Source organism: Equus quagga, chromosome 5 (assembly GCF_021613505.1).
Source record: "Equus quagga isolate Etosha38 chromosome 5, UCLA_HA_Equagga_1.0, whole genome shotgun sequence".
NCBI lineage: Eukaryota > Metazoa > Chordata > Mammalia > Perissodactyla > Equidae > Equus > Equus quagga.
Genome location: NC_060271.1, coordinates 118471082 through 118483324, shown reverse-complemented (window position 1 = coordinate 118483324; position 12243 = coordinate 118471082). Strand labels below are relative to the sequence as shown.

The 12243-nt window shown below is 37.4% G+C and overlaps 1 protein-coding gene across 7 annotated transcripts in view; it reads right to left on the bottom strand.

Annotated features, from left to right (window-relative positions):
- DTNB (dystrobrevin beta) overlaps window positions 1-12243 on the bottom strand; it is a 233619-nt gene that overhangs the window by 180636 nt on the left and 40740 nt on the right. The window lies entirely within an intron of this gene.

Genomic DNA, 12243 nt, shown 5'->3' with positions numbered 1-12243 from the left:
TGTGGGATATTTGCTTTACAATAGTTTATTAAACTGTACTTCGTTTTATGTATTTTTCTGTAGGTGTTTTCTATTTCTCAATAAAAACTGTTTAAAAATGAATCCTTTGAAAGAGGGTTACCATTACTGGACAAGGCTAATGGTTTCAGGGCAGAAATGATGAAGGGGAAATCTTCAGGCTAAAAGACACTTAAGATATACAAACTGCAAAGTGTAAAATTCTCCACAACAAAATATGTAAAAAGAATAAAAACATAATGGCTAGAATGTAATCTAGTAATTATATTAAAGAAAGAGTAAAAATAATATTCTCATATATTTGTTTGTATATGTATAAACTATCTGTGAAAGGATACTGAAAAGACAGCACTGGTGCCTCCAGGGTGGAAAGCAGGCAGCCAGAGGAAAGCAATGAAGGGCGGGCACTTTTTGCTTTATAAATATTAAATATGTTTATACTAGAAAAGAAGGTTCTCAAGTCAATAATCTAAGCTTCCAACTTAAGACACTAGAAAAAGAACAGCAAATTAAACCCAAAACAAGCAAAAGGAAAAAAATATGAGTAAGAGCAGAAATCAATGTAATTGCAAACAGAAAAACAATATAGAAAATTAGTAAAACCAAAAGCTGGTTCTTTGAATAAACCAATAATAGTGATAAATCTCTAGCCAAACCAACTAAGAAAAAAAGAGAGAAGACACAAATTACCAATATCAAGAATGAAAGAAAGGATATCACCACAGGTTCTACAGACCTTACAGAAATAACAAGAAAATATTACACAAAACTTTACGTCCATAAATTCAACAACTTGGATGAAATGAAGAGACATAAACTACTCCTTGAAAAACACAGCCTGTGAAAGCTCACTCAGGAAGAAACGGACAACCCGGAAAGGCCCATGTCCGTTACAGAAACTGAACGTGTGTTTTTAAGTCTTCCAAATAAGAAAGCTCCTCATTCAGGGAGCTGTACTGGTGAATTCTAAACATTTAAAGAAGAAATAACTATATTTCTACACTAACTCTTCCAGGGAATAAAAAAGGAGAGAACGCTTTCCAAATCTTTTATGAGGCCAGTTTTATTTTAATACCAAAAACATATCAATATATTACAGCAGAAGAAAACAAGTCAGTATCCCTCATGACCACAGACACAAAATCTTCAACAAAATATGAGCAAATCACGTGCAGCAACGCATTATGAGGGTAAAAATCACAACCCAGGGGCCTTTATCCCAGGAATGAACACGGGTATGACATCTGAAAATCAATCAATATAATTCACCATATTAACAGACTAAAAGAGAAATGCCATATGATCATCTGAATAGATGCAGATGACAAAATTCAACATCCATTCCTAATAAACACTTTCAGAAAACTAGGAAAAGAAGGGAACTGCCTCAATCTGATAATAGGCATCTTAAAGACAATAATGAAACAGCTAATATCATACTTAATGACGAAAGACCGCTTTTCGCCCGAGATGAAGAACAAGTCAAGGGTGACTGCTCTCACCACTAGGGCCAGCATCACACTGGAGAACACAGCTGGTACAATACGGCAAGAAAAAGGAATAAAAGGCACACAGATTGAAAATGAAAAACTGAAACTGTGTCTACTCCAGACAAAATGATCTTCCGTGTAGAAAATCCCAAAGAATGTACCAAGAAAATCTACAGAAGCTACCAAAAACATTATAATAAGGGACTCAGCAAGGTTGCAGAGTACAAGGTTAACATACAAAACTCAATTTTATTTCTATAAACTAGCAAAAGCTAAATGGAAATACAATAGCACCAAAAACATGAAAACATAGACAAAAAATTGTTTTAAAAACACGTTCAGGGCTGGCCTGATGGCGCAGTGGTTAAGTTCACACATTCTGCTTCAGTGGCCAAGGGTTTGCCAGTTTGGATCACGAGCCCAGACCTACACACCACTTGTCAAGCCATGCTGTAGCAGGCGTCCCACATAAAATAGAGAAAGATGGGCACGGATGTGAGCTCAGGGCCAGTCTTCCTCAGCAAAAAGAGGAGGATTAGTGGTAGATGTTAGCTCAGGGCTAATGTTCCTCAAAAAAAAGCACATATGTTCGGCGTGGCCCCATGGCCGAGCGGTTAAGTTCCCACGCTCTGCTTCAGCAGCCCAGGGTTTCGCTGGTTCAGATCCTGGATGCAGACATGGCACTGCTCATCAAGCCATGCTGGGGCAGCATTCCACATAGCACAACCAGAAGGACCTGCAACTAGAGTATACAACTATGTCCTGGGGGCTTTGGGGAGAAGAGGAAAAACAAAAGAAGATTGGCAACAGATATTAGCTCAGCTGCCAATCTAAAAGAAATAAACAACATATGTTTAAGATCCGTAGGCTGAAGACTACAAAAGACTGATGAAAGAAATTGAAGACAACATAAATAGACAGATATGCCATGTTCAAGAAATGAAAAATTCAGTATTATTAAAAGGTCAATTCTCCCTAAATTGATCAGAATCCTGTTGTGATTCAATGCAATCCCAATTAAATTCACAATAGGATATTTTTCTAGAAATCAACAACATGATTGTTTGTGTATCCTTGGAGTTATAAACCCATACAAATCTCAATGAAACGGGAGAATAGAATAAAGACACTGTTCAGATGCCTAAACCCCATCCTGTTCTTAGTATTTTTAAAAGTTCCCCGTGTTATTTTAATTTGCATCCAGAACTGAGAACTACCAACATAAAACTCTGAATGCAATACTGAGACTTCAGCTTTTATTTTAAAGGGAATTTGATAAATCAAAGGATGTAATAAAAAATTGAAGACAATTAATCATACTGTGTTTGTATAACTCTTTCTGGCTCCAAATTCCACATTCTTCCTTCCAAAAGACAAAATAATAGTTAGTCCTTGCTGCAAAGAAGAAACCGATGCCATCTATGCAAACAGGAAAAGTGTGGCAGAGCCCAGCACACCGGAAAGAGAGGCAGGCCAAACTTTCAATCCTGTTCTTGAAGAAAGATTTAACCCATAGCAGCCATCAATAAATACCGTCCAACAAGTCTTACTGGGTACTCTGACATCTTTATTTCTAAACAACATTTTAACAGTCAACATAAACAATGCTTTTTCATAATCTTTGAAATGCTTTAGAAACTAATATTTACAACACTTTACATCCCTTACTCAAAATTTCTTTATCTCAACTCTGTTGGAAATAATAGTCCTAGATTCAGAAAGTCTCATACTCAAATACAGAATAACAGATATACTTCTCAACTGATCTGGATCAGCGTTAAACCATCTGTATCCTTTTCCACTCATCAGGATTATTACTAGTCTCAATGGTTGATCTCAGATCAAGTAGCCTGTAGATGCAGTAACAGAATGATACATTAACCCCTCAACGATTATCAGTAATGTGTGGTCCCTCAACTCATCATCTCTCAAGTCTACTTTCCAACCATTTTTCCTATTCACAACAGCAACACAGCAATCTCCACACACAATCTTCCACCCAACAAACCATGGATCTTCTCTCCTCTCTGCCTGTATGCTCTCTGGGGTGTGCAAATGTGTGTACGCTTAACATTGCATGCTTTACTGAGGGCAAGGGGAGATGCATCTAAGTGTTAATGTGTAACTCAACAGGATAAAGGGAATACGTAAGTAAGCCTGAGGGAGTTTTAAGCACCAGGAAAGGAGAGGTATTTGAGGATCATAGTAAATGTGAGGGGGATGAATTTTCAGACAGGAGACATTTGGGAATGATGCTTAGTGAGCCTTTATGTTTAAGAATGTGTTTATAAGTATGTAACTGTGCATCCTGAGAATGCAGGAGAGGACCCAGGCCTTAATTATCAACTAATCTTCCCCACTTATAATGCTTACCATCATTTACAACTTTAGGTTCACAGTTTCAACTATCACAAGGTTTATTCACCCTTCAAAAGGAAATATTAATACAAACAGTTAATAAATGATACAAAGATACTTATAGCTTTAAAGATACTTATATACAAAACTAAGCATAACTTAGCAGAAAGAAATAATCATCCACTAAAATTAGTGAAGGGGTATTCTCACAACTCTTCCTCAAATCATGTTATTTATATTTTGTGCTTCAAAAGAAAAACACTGGGGCCGGCCCCGTGGCCAAGTGTTTGGGTTCACAAACTCTGCTTTGGTGGCCCAGGGTTTCGCCGGTTCAGATCCTGGGTGTGGACATGGCACTGCTCATCAGGCCATGCTGAGGCAGCGTCCCACATAGCACAGCCAGAAGGACCCACACTTAGAAGGCTTTGGGGAGAAGGAGGAGGAAAAAAAAAGATTGGCAACAGTTGTTAGCTCAGGTGCCAATGTTTAAAAAAAAAAAAAAGGCAGCTTGATTTTCTCATAAATGGGGCTAAAATTAAAAAAGAAAGAAAGAGAAACACTTAGCTTTCTCCTCTCAACTATGTGCTTTGCAGGCCAAACTTCAGCATTTACTCCTTTGCGCAGAATGCTTTTCTTGGCACTGAAATCCCCTGGGCCTAACTACAACTTCCCACGACTGCCCCCAAACAAAGCAAAGGGAAAGTGCCACTTTTACTTTTCCAATGTTTCATTAGAAACGATGCTTCTCCTGCATTTTTCCTCTACATTTAGAGGGAGTAGAGAGAAACTGCCATCACTTAACAGCCTCATACCCTATGATTATGTTCTTTATCTAACTGATTCTTTTTTCTTGGAAAAACATTCTTGATCCTTCTCACCAGACATCTGAACGTAATCCACATACACTGGTCAAGCTACATTTAAAAATGAATGTTGAGGGGCTGGCCCCATGGCCGAGTGGTTAAGTTCGCGCGCTCCGCTGCAGGCGGCCCAGTGTTTCGTTAGTTCGAATCCTGGGCGCGGACATGGCACTGCTCATCAGACCACGCTGAGGCAGCGTCCCACATGCCACAACTAGAAGAACCCACAACGAAGAATACACAACTATGTACCGGGGGGCTTTGGGGAGAAAAAGGAAAAAATAAAATCTTTAAAAAAAAAAAAAAAAAAAAGGAATGTTGAGCTGCCCCTGGCCATGGCATGTATAACTTCACCAACCGTACTTCTCATGGAAAGTCCAAATTCATAACAAAATCAGTTCTCTTCAAACGAGATTTGGAAAAGATATTTAACTTAAAATCTGGTCTATGATAGCTACAGAGTTGATTAGTAGGTCAATATTTAAGATGTAACACAATTAACAGTGAATATGAGCCCCCAACTAAGATACTAAAATGAAAGGATAAACAGGGAATATTTGTTGAGGACGGCAGGAGAGAGGAAACTTATTTTAATCCCACCTAAAAAGAATCTCTCTAGGGAGCACCCTCCCTCAATAAAAAACGTGATGATTCTCTTTCTCAGACTTCTCTGCATGATTCATGTCCATAGACCTACCATTTTACAGTCTGACAATAAACTGTGCACATGACTTCTAAAACGAGTTCTTATTGTCCAACACTGAGAAAACACTGTGATTAGCTGGGCAGACGGTGAGTCACCGTGAACAAACACTGTTATGTCTCAACATGCAGGTACCTTCAGAAGCCTCTGCAGTCCTCGTCTGCACCCTCGATGGGAATTTCCTCATTTCAGTTTAGTAAAGTCTCAAATTGTGCCTATTTTTTTATATTTAAAGTAACCTAATCTAAATGATGTTTATGGGCTTTGCAATAAGAAGAACTTGCTATTCAAATTAATATTTTTGAAAACAAGACTACAGGGAACATTTTTTACTTAAGAAAACAAGCTATTTCTACATCTTTAGGAAACAATGGTAGATGCTGCCAACCACAAATGAGCACTTCTCGCATGAAATAGACTTCTACTTTAGAAATACTATTACCTGTCCAATTATTGCATATAGCTAAAAGTAATGAGAACATTTCTCTAGGATTTTTCAAAACTCATGTTTTTCCAATTAATCTTAATTTACAAAACTTCACAGGGAATGGATTATGCAATAATCAACTGCAATCAAGAATCCATTTGGCAAATGTGAAACAGCTTAATCAAGTAAAATCAACTTAGAATATTATTCAATTTTATCACAGTCAGAATGCCTGCTAATTTTCATCTCAACCTAACAAATATTTATTAAGAATCTAGCCTTGTATTCAGTGAGGAATCAAAGAAATATAAGGTAGACTCTCTGCTCTCAAGAACTTTCAATCTTATCTGTACCCTTAGGAAGCAGTTAGAAGCATTACATAATTGAAAGTCAGAATAATGACACAGACAAGTACTACAGGTCATTAAAGGGATGAACACGGGGTTGGTGATAATGAGCAGGGCTACGGAGTAGGGAAAAACTTGAGCGTGGTGTTGGGGAGGGACGACTAGGAGACCAAGCAAAACGCACGGAGGGAGAAACGAGCAAGTCATACTGGAAAAACCGAAAAGTGCCTCCAGCGGTTTAGAGGTTGGCGTGAGCAGGGACTTAAGGGTTGACGCCATGAGGCCTAACTGAGGAGGACGAACTTCATTCAAAAACCGCACAGAGTCTTGGCAGGTTTCTGAGGTGGGAAGTTACACGAAGCAAATAGTGTCTTAATCAGATTAATCTGGAGGTGAGTATTGAACAGACCGGAGAAGTCTCTCTGTTACTAACTCTCTCCTCACTTTCAGAGAAAAATAAAGGCACGGAAAAAGGAACGCACTCAGAAAAAGTATTCCTCTTGCCCTTTCTTTAAAAAAACAAAAAACGTATAAAAAGGAAACAACAGGGGCCAGCCTGGTGGCGCAGTGGTTAAGTTCACATGTTCCACTTCAGCGGCCTGGGGTTTGCCAGTTTGGATCCCGGGTGTGCTGGTTCAGATCCTGGGTGGGGACCTACGCACCGCTTGTCAAGCCAGGCTGTGGCAGGTGTCCCACATATAAAGTAGAGGAAGATGGATACAGATGTTAGCTCAGGGCTAGTCTTCCTCAGGAAAAAGAGGAGGATTGGCAGCAGATGTTAGCTCAGGGCTAATCTTCCTCAACAACAACAAAAAAAGGAAACAATAAAACAAGGCCAAAATAATAAGCAAAAAAAATATGTTTTCCTAAAATATTAGCTAATGATCAAACCCTGTGCATATATCCTGAAATCAAGAAGATTTCTCTTTGAAAATTAACACAGATGCATGACTTTCCTTGGAAGAAAAGAAAAGCTACAAGATAAAGAGTGAGTAATGGGAAGAGTAATAAGGGAACTTCAAGCTCACTCATTTCTGCTCCCTGAAGAATTCTGCCACAACCACTTAGACTGGGGTTCAGTGAACCAGTTTTGCTGGTGTTGCATCACACACCACATCACGACAGCCACGCGACAACAGCATCCAGGAGGGCAGGGGATGCAGCGCAGATGCGTGGGCTCCACTCTGCCTCTTCACCAGAGCGGCTGTTTCTCCCTGTCTTGCACTAGCTTCCTCTTAGCATATCACCTTTTTCAAACATTTGAAACCCCTGGCTCATTCTCCACCATCTCCTGGAAATTTGCTAAAACGGCTATGATCAGATCCTCGTAAGAGCTAAATGTGCTATTACTGAGGCCATCAAAAACTTCCCATTCAGCACTAGTTCTCCCCTATTTTTATTTGTTTTTTTTCTTGTCATCTTGAATCCATCTAAGAATAAGCAGGGATATGAGTAAACACTGTACATAAACACACGAAATGTTTGTGCCTCCCAGGAAATTATGCTTTTGTTTAAAAATCACTAATGAGGAGGACTATAACCTAATATCTTTTTTCAGCAACGTCCATTCCAAAACATACTAGTGGGGCTTATTTATAATTTAAGGAATACATCTGAATTTATTTAAAATAAACTAGGTGGGTTTTTTTGCTTTTTTGTTTCTATTGTTTTGTTTTCAGCATTCAGTATTAATATGGAACTATGGAAACTTTCAAATATATCCAACCTAAACCGCTAAAACAAGATTTAAAAATAGTTCTTAGTCATATTTCCAAACTATATAGGTATTTTTTTTCATATAAATCCATCATAAATTAGATATATAAAAGTCTTTACCCTAAGGGAATCTTTAGATTGTTCAAGTTAGCAAGAGTGTTTTCTACTGTTATTTTAGATGGTAAAAAATAACCCTGGGCTTTTCACTGGTATGTTCAATACTGATATATTTTGAAGATTTTATCCAAACCCAGTTTTATTACATATATGATTTTTTATAGGTTTGTTCCATTTAATGTGGGATTTCATCATCTCTCTGAACCAACACTTATGGTGAAGGCCACAGACTCATCTGCAAAACAAATATTGATTAAAAAAATTACAAGAAAAATAAGGTTCAATAGCCAGATAAAGTGTAAAGAGAACTTCTCAGAAACTCACTACAGAACATTTTTCTTTCTTACACAGGGAGTAGAAAACATAGAATACAGTCACTATCCAAGAAGAACGCCCTATCAGGATTAAAATACGAAAAGTTCAGAGCCGCAATTCAAAATGAAATAAGTCTTCTAAAAAAATAAGTCTCTTGTCAGAAATCACTACGGCCCAATCAATAGCTGGCACCAAATTAAAACATAAAAATAAAAATTTATAAGAGATTTAGTGAAATGAGAAAGCTGATATTTCAAGATATTAACAAATATTTGTTAACTTTTAGGTGAGATAATGGCATTGTGGTAATAGTTTCTTAAAAGAACCCCATCTTACAGAGTATGTATGCACTGGAGTATTTACACATAAAATGATAACGACATGGGAAAGTTGCCTCGCAATAAGCCAGGAAAGAGGAGAACATAGAGGTGGAGAGCCTTGGGATATAGATTTAATAAGATTGGCCATGTATTGATAATTATTGAAGCTGAGTGACAAGAATCTTAAGTTTTATTACAATATTCTTTCTATGTTTGTATATATTTGAAATTTTTCATTATAAAACATTTTAAGAAAAAGATATCTTAAGAAAAGTAAAAAGTCAACCTACAAATTGGGAGAATATCTGTGCAACACACGTAACGAAGAAAGGATTGTTATCTATATTATATGAAGAAGCCCTACAAATCAATACAAAAAGAAAAAACAACACATTAGAATAGTGGGCAAAAGTCAGGAAGAGGCATTTCACAGAAGTAACATATGTGGCCAATGAACACATGAAGACACACTTAATCAAGAAAATGGAAACTGAAACAATGAGATGTCATTTAGCAAAAACTAAAATCTGCCAATTCCAAGCCTTACAGAATGTGGATCAAAAGGATCTACGCATCAGTACAATTTGGAAAAATAACCTGATATTATCTTCTAAAGCTGAACTTTCACATACCACACACCTTAGCAATTCCATTCCTCAGTTTAGAACCAAGAGAAACACTTGTACACATGGACCAGGACACATATAAGAATATTCCAAGCAGTGTTGTTTCTTAGAGCAAAAACTTGGGAAAAACCAAAATGCCATAACAACACACAGAATGTGTTCACTGTTATATTGTTCACTGTTAGTATAAAAGTGAACTACAGCTACATGTAACATGAATGAGTCTTTAAAATAAATGAGTCTTTAAAATAGATTACTAGGTGAAAAAATAAATTAGATAACAGTACATATAGCATGGCACTTTTTATAACTAGTAAAAATAATTAAAATTAAACAATATTCTGTTTATGCCTATATATGTGAAAAAATTGTTTTAAGAAGAAAAGAAGTAATAACACAAACTCAGAATAGGGTTCCCCTTAGCGAGGCAGAAGTCAGTGGGATGTGACAAGAGAGATCAATGTAAGGTATGGTCAATGTTCAAGTTCCTGGGTTAGATAGTGGGTTAATGGTTGTGTACTATTTCTAAGCACGAATGAGGGAAGAAAGAGTATATGCAAAAAAATCAATTAGAAGCAACAGCTCAGGGAAAAGCTGATGTTGGTGGTCCTTGATGGTAGCAGTGGGGATAAGAGAAGCATGTAGATTTGAGAGACAGTCAAGAGATAGAAATGAAAGAACGTGGCAACTGACCGGATTTGGGGGCAGAGGGAGAAGAAGGTATTAAGGTGATTCTCAGGTTTGAGATTTAAGGAACTGGATGGAGAGTGGGGCCATCTAACAAGAAAGGTAACAAGTTTATGACGCAGGGCAAGGCGTTTAATGGTGAAGACTGCGGTCGTCTTCCTCATATCCAGTCCAACAATCCCCCGCTATGAAGCAACATGTGGTGAGGGTGATAATTAAACTACCCTCTGCTCCAGAGGCACAAATCGTGATTTGTTTCAGCTAGAAAGTGCTAACACCCACATAGACACGGCCCAAATGCACATTTCTGGAGGAAGGCTCAGGTACTTTTGTTTGGTGTTAAAAGAAGCTGGCTCTCCCCCATCTAGACTTGAAAGAGGAAGCATTTAGCAGATGCTAGCAGGCATTTTTTGAAGTCAGCATAGGGATGAAGCTGATAGAAGAGGAGAGCAAAGCCAAGACCACTACAAAGAAATGAACCAGAGCCCTGATGCAACAAAGATCAAGGGCTGGCCTGCCTCCGGGCTCCTCTGTTACATGAGTCCATATGCCTGTTACTGTACAAGCCCACAAGTGCAGGCTTCCTACTGCTTCCAAGTGAAGACACTGAACTAACACAGAGGCTGCAATAGAAAACGGATTTGTAAACCACAAGCCCTAAGTTATGAAATCGGCTCAACTGAAGAAGAGTAAGGAAGATTTTCTGTCCTTCATGCTGGGAATTTGGATATCCTCGTTAGAGGGGAAAAAAAAGAAAAAGTTAGTTAAAGCATCACTTGTACCTTCAGACCAGACCACATAACTACCAACAAGGCAGAACTGAGGACCTGATAAGGGGAAAAATGGGGCTGTCAGAATGTTTGAGCTATTCCTCATAGCTTTTTCTAAGACCCTATACACAGATATTTTAATTCTGTTCTTTGTACTTTTCAATTAAAAATTGTCAAATATGAAATATTTAAAATCTTTAGTATTAAAAATAATTAATTCCTAAGAAAATACACACTTAAGGAAGAAAGTCTTAGATCCTATGTTCCTGACTATTGCTTCAGGGTCTTATAATCTATTATAATAATCTGACACCATCTGGTCAAAAATTTGACTTTGAATTTGGAGATGACGGAACTTAAGAATAATTAAATAATTGCTGCATTCAAGCTTTAACTTTAAGAAATTATGAAATACAAAAGCTCTGAAAAGATTCAAATAAGTAACTAGGTATTTTAAACATCAAAGGAAGTCTCCAGCATAAGTAATAAAGTGGCCAACCAATAAAAAGACTACTATTTGAAATATTTAACAACAAAATGCCCTGAGTTTCAAAAATAAAATCCTGATAACCATATCCTTTCTTTTTTCCAGTACGTGAAAGTCAATTTCAAATTTCTGGGGAGCTAAATAAGCTCTTTTCGTATAAAGATTTCAAGGTTAGTAAAGATGGGATGATTTATTCTTATGTCCATGGTCAAAGTTTTAAATAAGATATGACTCAAGAATTACTAAACTCACCACCGATACACTACACTCCTCACTCTCCTTCACTCACTCACTCTTGTTCTTCCTGGTTCTCTTCAGTGAGCCCTTCCACTGACCTGTCTTTACCAGATTCCTGTCCACTTCTCCTCTGTCTCTTTCTGCCCGTGTCCAGCTTTCTCTGAACATGTCCCAGGACACTCCGTACCTTCTTCTCTTCTGTCTGATCTTCCCACCCTCCCTTCTGCCATCTCTTCACACTTCCTTCTCCTCCCTTCTTTAGCCACGGTATTTAACTTATTTGATATAATTACAGAATCAAAGTTTATGATCTTTACCATCTTTAAACAGTAAGATTATTTTTATTTCTGACTTGAAAAAATATTGTTTCTTGAAGTAACTTATGTTGTGCAACCCTGAACTGATTTACTCAGTGAGTCAGTGTCATGATAAGGTGCTGCTCACTCACCACAGACTAATGGTTTTTACTAAGGTTTTTGGATCAAAACAGTGATTCCTTGGACAGTATAAAATTAGCCTTATGGATTCATTAACCTAAACTGCTAAAAAATGGCATTAGAATTGTGAGACTTATGTCTCACGTACACCCTTGTTTTAAAATTCAAATTGCTTGAAATAATTTCCTATTAAATGGATAGAATATCTAATTTGTAACATCTTATTAAAATGTTGTGAATTTAATGAGTGCCTATGTTGTGGCTTGGCTTTGACACTCGTATAGTTTCACTATTAACTCACAGAATCCTCAATATTATAAAGTACAAT